Here is a 9140-nt window from a genome sequence, read left to right as displayed (position 1 = left end):
ATGTGAGACAGAGCTTCAAAATCTTTGCCTCCAAAGGTCAACTTGGTTTCGCTCTTTCTAGGACAGACCTGTTTGTTCTTTTGGCGGTCCATGGTATGCTCAGTACTCTTCTCCAGCACCACAACTCAAAGGCGTTGATTCTTCTTCTGTCATCTTTCATCATTATTCATCGGCTAGTTATCATCAAATTACAATTTCATCATTTATTTAAAAGAGAAATGGTATAGGAAGAACAGATAGAGGGCAAGCACTTTACTACATTACTTGCAAGGTGCGCATTGTCTAAATCCTTTGCTAGCATGGTTCTTGGGAGACTTGTTCCTGGCCAAAGGCTTTGGTTTCCTTCCAAGTTGTTGCTGTAATTTATGGATTACAAACTCTTCCCTCTTGTAGGACACTGTTTGATGTACTGTGTACAAATGCCCTGGCTTTGTTTATAATTCCAGACTAACAAAGCAGGGTGTGTTTACTTTACTTGAAGAAATGTGGCTGACAAGAGGCAGGACAAAGAGAGAAGGCTCAAAGCCCTTTCTGACTCATAGCTGCTCCAGCAAAATTACTTTGTTCTCATCTGACTCTTGCCCACCTCACCCCCAAAGTCACTTATGTCAGGATATGTACACTGGGCATGTCTTACATCATTCCCAGCTAATTTTCCACCCTTCCCCCCACCCCACCCCATCATTCTAAAGGCTCTCAACTTACAAGTGAGAAGGTTTCATCTTTGTTTTTGTGTGTATTTCATGTGACCCCACATGGAGTCATGCAATGAAGCAATATAAAAGCTGATAACATGACCTCTCACCCCGACAGTGCATGCATTTCAGACCCTTACGATTACATGAAGCTTCTGGGGTCTTGCTAAAAGGTAGGATCTGAAGAGGGCCGAGATTTTGCATTTCTAGCTAGCTCCCAATGATGCTGCTGTTGCTGGTCATGGGCCACATTTGAGTAGGACAGATTTCCAGGATCAGGGATCTAGAAATTAAGTTACCATCTGATTTTCATAAGATGCCAATAAATTGTTGTTGGGTTATTAAGTGCCATCGAGTCGTAGGTGACTCATAGCGACCCTATGAACTAAAGTCCTCGACCCTTGCGTGACATTGATCCTTTCTCCAGGTTCATAGGGTTTCCAGAGGCAAGCTGTTATGGAAGTGGATGCCACTCCTCCATCAAACACTGTCCACCATGGGTAACTGTTATCACATTTGACACATCAGTGTCACAGTGTTCAGCTTCAGAGCAACCACAAGTTACCTCTGTATGGTAAGTGGACACACCAGGGCTATACAACCTACATGAACGGTTCAAAAACAATTAAGAACTGGCCTGAGGGCCACGGATTAGAGTCACCCACTTTTGGCTTGGTAGCATCACTTTCAGTCCACTAGGCCAACTGTTGTCTCTCTGTGTTGTTAAGTGCCGTTGAGTCATAGGTGACTCATAGAAACCCTATGAACGAAAGTCCTCAATACTTGTGTGCTTAACTTTCATCCTTTCTCCAGGTTCATAGGGTTTATGGAAGCAAACTATTTAGGGAAGTGGATACCACTCCTGCTTTCAAGGCCAATAAATTAGGCACCGTAATTATCCTCTCTCTGGACCACAGCTTCCACAGCTAAGCTTCTGTTTCTTCTATGGTCAATGAGTTTCTGAACATATGTCTCCAATAAATTATATTGAAATTCTAGTCCCTGATGCCCATGAACGTGACCTTGTTTGCAAATATGGTCTTTGGAGACATTACCACTTAACATGAGGTCCTTCTGGAGATGAGTGATTTCTAACCGGAACTGCATGATATCCGAGACGAGACACAGAGAAGAGAAGGCCAAGTAAAGACCAAGGCAGAGGTTGTGGTGCCAAGGATCCACGGTGCAGAGGAGCACTAAGGGTTTCCAGGAAACAGCAGAAGCTGGGGAAGAGGTGTGGAAGAGACAGCTGCCATTTGAAGCCACTCACTTTATGGTCCTTTGGTACATTAGCCCTAAGAAACAAGTAGTTGTGGCTATAAACAAGAAATGAAAAGGCCATCTGAACTCCTTCCTGCATTCAGGATTCAAAAGGTAGAGGGTTGCACTATGCTCCCCCCACCATTTTAATTATTCTATTGAACTTCCCAAATCAGAAAGTATTCTTTCACATAGGTGTGCTTTCATTTCTTTCACTGATCCTCTACTCATAGATCAGATTTCTCTTGTGAGGTTTTCAGAGTGGCAGCATCTTACAAACGAGTGAGGCCTTGGCACTCATGTTCTCTACGCCCCCTTTTATCCGGGCACCACTGTAGCCTTTGAACTGCTAACAGATCAGCTACTGTCAAGTCAACACACACTCAACGCCTGTACATGCCAGAGTGAACCTGCCTTCCATAGGCCATTCACCTGCTGGTTTTTTAAGCAAGTTGCCAGGCCTTCGTAGTGAAGTGCCTCTGGGTAGACTCAAACTACCAACTTCTCGGTTACCAGCTGAGAGTTAACTGTTGTTGTTAAGTGCTGTAGAGTCGCAGGCGACTCATAGCGACCCTATGAAGGAGAGTCCTGGATGCTTGGGTGTCTTTCATCCTCTCTCCAGGTTCATAGGGTTTCCGGAGGCAAGCTATTATGGAAGTGGATGCCACTCCTCCTTCCACGCTTGTTTAATTGGGGACCTCCACCCCACTCTCAGTCCGCATTGGGTAGCCAACCATCAACGCATTTGACACATCCGTGGCACAGTGTTCAGCCTCACAGCAACCACAAGTGACCGCGGGACGGCAACTTGTACACCAGGGCTATACGACCTAGAGGAATGTCTGAACAACTACCTAAAAATTCCTTTGTATCACATTGTTGTTGCTGCTATGTGCTGGCAGAGACACATGATCCAGAGCCAATGGTTACAAAGGAAGGAGTTCAAGCTGCACTGAAGGCATTGGAAAAAAAATAAGGCCCCAGGAATGACTGGAACAGAGAGAGAAGGGAGGAGTCTGGCCTTGAAGACTGGAGCAATGCTGGCAGCCACCAGAAGCTGGAAGACTCAGGTAACCAATCTTCCTCGGAGCTCTGGAGGGAGGAAGGAAGGGAGAGAGGGAGGGACAGAGTCCAGCCCGTGATAATAGACTTTGGCCTCCAGACCTAACTGATGACAAATTTTTTGAAGCCACTAAGTTTGTGGAAACTTGTAGTAATCACAGGAAATGAATGCAGATAGTATCAAAAAGAGCAAGTCCAATTAAGGGGATCAGCAAAGGCGAGGAAGACCTCCAGTGAGATGGGTTGACATGGTGACTTCTGCAGTGGGCTTGAGTTTTTCAGAGATGGTGAGGATGGCACAAGATAGGACAGTGGTCAGGCTGGCTGTTCAGAGGGTCGCTGTGAGTCACACTGGTCTTGATAACACCTAAAAACAACAACAGTATGAATTCACTCACCAGCTGCTCCGTGGGAGAAGGATGGGCAATCTCCTCCAGTGCAATCAACTGCCTCTGAAAACTCACTGGAGGGTCAGCTATGGGTCGGTTCCAACTCGAAGGCATGCACCAATAACAACATAACCAATAACAAAAGCACAGGGCATGCTGTTAGGAGGGGTTAGTCCGTGGAAAAAGACATCATGCTGCGAAAGGTGGCGGGTCAGAGTGAAAGAGGAAGATTCTTTTTTTTCAAATCAATTTTAATGAACATTTACAGAGATTTTTGGATTTCCATACATTCATTGTTGCATTTTTCTCCTGGCCTACCCCTCCCCCAGTTCACTCTTCTCTTTGAAAAGTAAAAGAAAAATTATTTCATGGTATGGAATCCCTCCCCCTCCTGACCCAAGTACACTCCACTATGCAAACTTCATTCTGGACTCTTGTCATAACCATAATACCCAACCATATATGGCTTTCAAACAGTTCTGTCCCTCATCTATTTCAATGCAGTATACATAATTTACCCAATTTTTCTCAGTCTCACCCCAACCCTGATGTCAGTCCCATTCTACAATACTGTCACTATGCAGTAACTGTCCTTTTGTAACTGAGATATTTCACTCAACATAATGTCCTCCAAGGTCACCCATTTGGAATAACATTGCATGAGTTCCGTTTTTCAATGCAGTGTAGTATTCCATTGTGCGAATATACCGCAGCTTCTCTATCCATTCGTTTGTTGATGGGCACTTAGGTTATTGCCAACTCTTTGTTATTGTGAACAAAGACACAATAAACATGGGTGTGCATTTATCTGCTTGGGTGGCTGTTATGGTTTCTTCTTAAGAAGGTTAATATAGTGATTCCAAGAATGACCTTGCATGTATCAGACCCCCCGAGGATGGCACATGACAGGGCAAGGCTCAGACGTGTTGCTCGCTGTACGTCGCAGTTACCTCAAACAACAACAGGGAAGCAGCCAAGTAGTCAGAGATGGTGGCCCTAGACTAAGTCTTGAGGAAGTCCCAGAGAACGGGGGCAGGGGGATAGGGAGGGTCGGGGGGAAAGGGCTGGGGAACAGGGAAGAGGAGGGGAATGCGGAGAGGATAGGGTAAGGGAAGAAGGAGGTGGAGGTAGAGGAGGAGGTGGGGGAGGAAGAGGATGGGGAGAGGGCAGGGGAAGGAGCAGATGCTGCAGATGACAAGATGTCCCAAGAACACTGCTAAGTGAATCATGACCAAAAGATTTCAATGCCTACGCTCACTCTTCCTATTTGCTTCCTTAGCTGAGAACTCTTACTTGTTCTTAGCCTGTTGTTGTTTTACTGTTGTTAGGTGCCACGGGGTCAAGTACAACTCATAGTGACCCCATGAACAACAGATCTGAGCCCTGTCCTACCTGTGCCGGCTTCACCATCTTGACACGCTCAAGGCCATTGCTAGAGTTACTGTGTCAATACGTCTTCCTGAGGGTCCTCCTCTCTTTCTCCTGCCCTCCACCATTCCAAGCGTGATGTCCTTCGCCTCTCCTATTAATGTGCTCAAAGTGTGTGAGATAAAGCTGCGTCTTTGCCCCCAAAGAGCACCCTGGCCCCTTCTCCATGACATATCTGTTCACTTGGCAGTTCCTGGGATATTCAGTGCTCTGTCTGCTCCAGCACCACAGGCATCGCTTCTTCTTCTGTCTTCTTTATTCACTGTCCAGTTTTCTGATGATTGAGAAGGCCATGGACTGAATCTGATGCACTTTAATCTTCAAATTAAGATCATTACTTTTCCGTATGTCTCCTGATTTCCGGACGGCTGGTACCAAGGTGTTGATTGTTGAGCCAAGCATGATGAAGTCACTGACTGTCTTAGTCATTTCTCTGTCCATCATGGTATTTTCTACCAGTCCAGCGGTGAGGATTTTTGTTTTCTTAACATTGAGATGTAGTCCACATTGAAGACTAGCAGCAGGAAAGTCTGCAGATTTTCACATACACAAATACAAAAAGCTGTCTTACATCTCTTCTCTTTTAGTGTAAGCACGTCAGCTCACAAGTGGGAATAGAAGCGAGCTCTAGTGGCCTAGTGGCAGGAATCTGCACTGCAATCCCAGAGGTGCATGGTTCGAATCCACCAGATGCCTTGCTGGAGAAGGAGGGGCCGTCTCCTCCTGGACCAGTCAGATACGATTTGACGGTATACAGACAAAAACAATAAAATAAAACTTAAAAAAAACACAACCCCAAATAGGAAAAGAGTCATGACCCTATGTTAAGTGTCCAGTAGCATAGGAAGTTCTCAGTTTACGAGTAGAGTTTGTCTTCTAAGTCATTTGCTTTGCTGGTCTGATTCCTGGATAAACACATTGCTACCAGGCAGTGAGAGCAGAAAGGGGTGGGATAAAAGAGAGAAAGAGGGGAGATTGTCAACCCTCAAAACCATACGTCTCAGAGCCCCAAAAGCCCTTCATCATATGAACTGGGAAGATCTCCACCTGAATGGACAACCTAGTGGGCTATGTGACAGACGTTAAAGCTTCCATGGGGAATGAGATGTGTTTTTTTTGTGAGCAAGGATTTGAAGCGATGCTGTATTAAGTCTTTGTCTTGAACTTTGCCAAAAGCCCATCTGCCAGCTCTTTGAGTTGCAAGTTCTTTGGGACACAGGACAGAGCATGGACACACCCAGTGGTTCCTGAGGAAAGTTCTTGATCCAGGACTCCAGCAGGATCTTAGTCACGTGCTAAAAGATGAAATGCCACTCGATTTTTGAATGGCAGATAAGTGGTGATCAGAGAAAGAAAGAAAATACTTGAGGAGGCAAATATTCTGTCACTTCAAATTATACCCAGACCGTGTCCTCCTCTCCCAATCACTTACCGTTGTCAAAGCAACTAGCCTGGACCCCCATCTCCCACCCCTTGAGGCCGCTGACTAGAACCCTGCTCTCCATCTGGGACCTGCTCCCCGTCTGGGCCCTGCTCTGTGCCTGGTCTCTCAGAACTTTCTTCCCTTGGACACATCACTGCATCCTCCTCTTGAGTCCCTTTCTCCTCACACTCACCAATGCCTCTGGGAAACAGTGCTGGTTTCACACTCCCACAGCGCCCAGTGCTACACTGGCCATTTCACCTCAGGAACCCAGCCCATCCACTGTGACTTACTGACCGTGTGAATTGAGCGATCCTCCTCTGGATGCGCTGGATCTGGGTTTTGTGGAATAGTAGTAGTTCCTAGTAGTTGGCAGTTATGAGAGTTCATTTTATGTGTCAACTTGGCTGGGCTCCCTAGATAATGTATCATATAATCATATATGGTATCATATAACAGAAGCAGTCTGTTGAGAAGAGAATTTCTTTAGATTGTGTTTCTCTTCCAAGCTGATAGTAGAACTTACTCTCTCTTTCTTTACTTTGCTCTCTTTCTGTTACCTCAGCTTGGGGAATATCTATTTGTCTGTCTATCTATCTATCTATCTATCTATCTATCTATCTATCTATCATCCATCCATCTATCCATCCATCCATTCTCTCTATCTATCAATTATCTATCCCCGATTAAAACAAGCTTGGAAGCAAGAGTGGCATCCATTCCATAATAGCTTGCGTCTGGAAACCTTATGAACCTGGAGAAAAGTAAAAAAGTTATACAAGAGGTGCTTAGGACTTTCGTTCATAGGGTCACTATGAGTAACCTGCAACTCGAAGGCACTTAACAACAACAACATCATCATCTATCTATATCTATCTTTCTATCTCTATCTATCTATCTTCATCATTATCATCATCATCATCATCATCATCTCTCTCTCTCTCTCATTTTTCCATTTACTTCACTGGTTCTGTATCTCCATAGAATCCTAAAATAACATTTAAGTAAAACTCCAACAGGAGATGAGTCAGGAAGGCAGTGCAAGGTACAATCTGACAACGATTAGTTGTGTAGCTTCCTCTTTTTTAACTGATAAAATTAATCCCCTTAGAAGATAAGGCTATCTGTGTAAACCAATATAAAATTAAAAAAAACTAAAATAAGGCTATCTCTACAGATCAGTATCATATATTACTGAACCTCATTGTAAAGAAAACTAGCACTTGAAGGTAAAATATACCTCGGATTGCCAATAAAACAAATCTGCCTTGGAAGCCATGCAGCTAGAGTGCTCCTTTGAAACAGAGACGGGAAGACTTGGCTTCACATTCTTTGGACCATTGTCAGGATGGGCCAGGCGATGAATAAGGACAGCAGGCTTGGAAAATTGGAGCATCTGTGAGGTAGAGGAAGCCCCTCTAGGAGGTGGAGCTTCACAGTGAGCGCAATGATGAATTGAGGGCAAGGTAGTGAGGACGGAACAGGGGAAAGCAGTTTCGCTTAGTTGTACACAGATTGTGTGTTAGAGCTGACTTAATAGAGCCCAACAACAACAACCCAAACAAGGATACAGACTGGATTTCTTCTTCCAGAAAGGAAGAGCATAGTTTTCTATTCTTTACATATCACTACCATCATAAACCTCTACAAACTTTGATAAATGTTGATAGTTGTAGGGGAGCGTCAGGCCTTCTGTTCATAGGGTTGCTATGAGTCATGCTTGACTTGAAGGCGATCAACTACAACAACAACAACAACAACAACAACATGTGTAAAATCAATTTAAGAAGGAAAGAAGGCAAACTGGCAAGCACATGGTGGGGAGTTCCTTGATATTTTTCATTATTATTTCAATCTTTCACACATTCATGAGAAGCCTTGGCGACACAATATTGGGCCGCTAATTGAGAGCTTGGCAACTTCAATCTCCCAGCCGCTCCATGAGAGAAAGATGTGGCAGGGAGCTTCCATAAAGACGACAGCAGGGCGGGGCAGCTCCTACTCAGGGGGCAGCACAACAGCAACGGGCCTGTTCTGCTCCGGTTTATATGTATCAGTCTCAGAGTTGAGGAAATCAGCAATCTAGAAAAACCAACAAATGTAGACTTTTCTTTTTAAAAAAGCCAACAAATGTAGATTTTTTTTTTTAAAGCCAAACAAAACCCCATTCTCTCTAACCAAACGACAAGGAAAGGGCTGGCAGAGTAAGGGAGGAAATGTTCAAGCAATAATTATCCTGTCCAGATACCACAGCAAAATGGCCCCACACATTTTCATCCTTGCCGGGCTGTAACCTTCAGAAACAAGCCTGCCCACCCCACAAAGCATCAGCAGAGACCACACAAGGTCTCTCACTTCTACCCTCATCTAGGAAGAACCAGAGACCCCTTTCTGTCCTATTGAGCTGATGCTAGAGGAGGCACAGTGGATAGTCAGGAGTGGGGGTGGGCGTGGGCAAGGCCACTCCATCCTTGTAGTATCAGAAGAGCGTACACCCTTGCTCAGCAATGATGAGGTGATGACCCCCTTCCTCGGCTAGAACAAAGTAGGGGAAGCCAGCCAAATCTGAGGATTAATTAAGATGCAGAATTTCATAATGCTGATGTAATTTGTCATACCAATGCAGAAAATCTCAACTTGAATGAAAAATGTGATGAAGGAGGGGGATTAAAAAAAAGGAGGGGGAGCGGAGAGAAAGGAGGAGGAGGGGTGGAGGAGGAGGGAGAAGGGGATGAGGGAAAGAGGAGGACGAAAAGGAGGAGGATGAAGAGGAGGGGAAGAGGAGGGGGAAGGAGGAGGAGGAAGAGGAGGTGGAGGAGGAGAAGAAGAAGAAGAAGAAGAAGAAGAAGAAGAAGAAGAAGAAGAAGAAGAAGAAGAAGAAGA

Source organism: Elephantulus edwardii, unplaced genomic scaffold (assembly GCF_000299155.1).
Source record: "Elephantulus edwardii isolate Elephantulus edwardi_28Jun2011 unplaced genomic scaffold, EleEdw1.0 scaffold00153, whole genome shotgun sequence".
Lineage (NCBI taxonomy): Eukaryota > Metazoa > Chordata > Mammalia > Macroscelidea > Macroscelididae > Elephantulus > Elephantulus edwardii.
The sequence above is the reverse complement of the archived record's forward strand: the minus strand, read 5'-3'. Positions refer to the sequence as shown.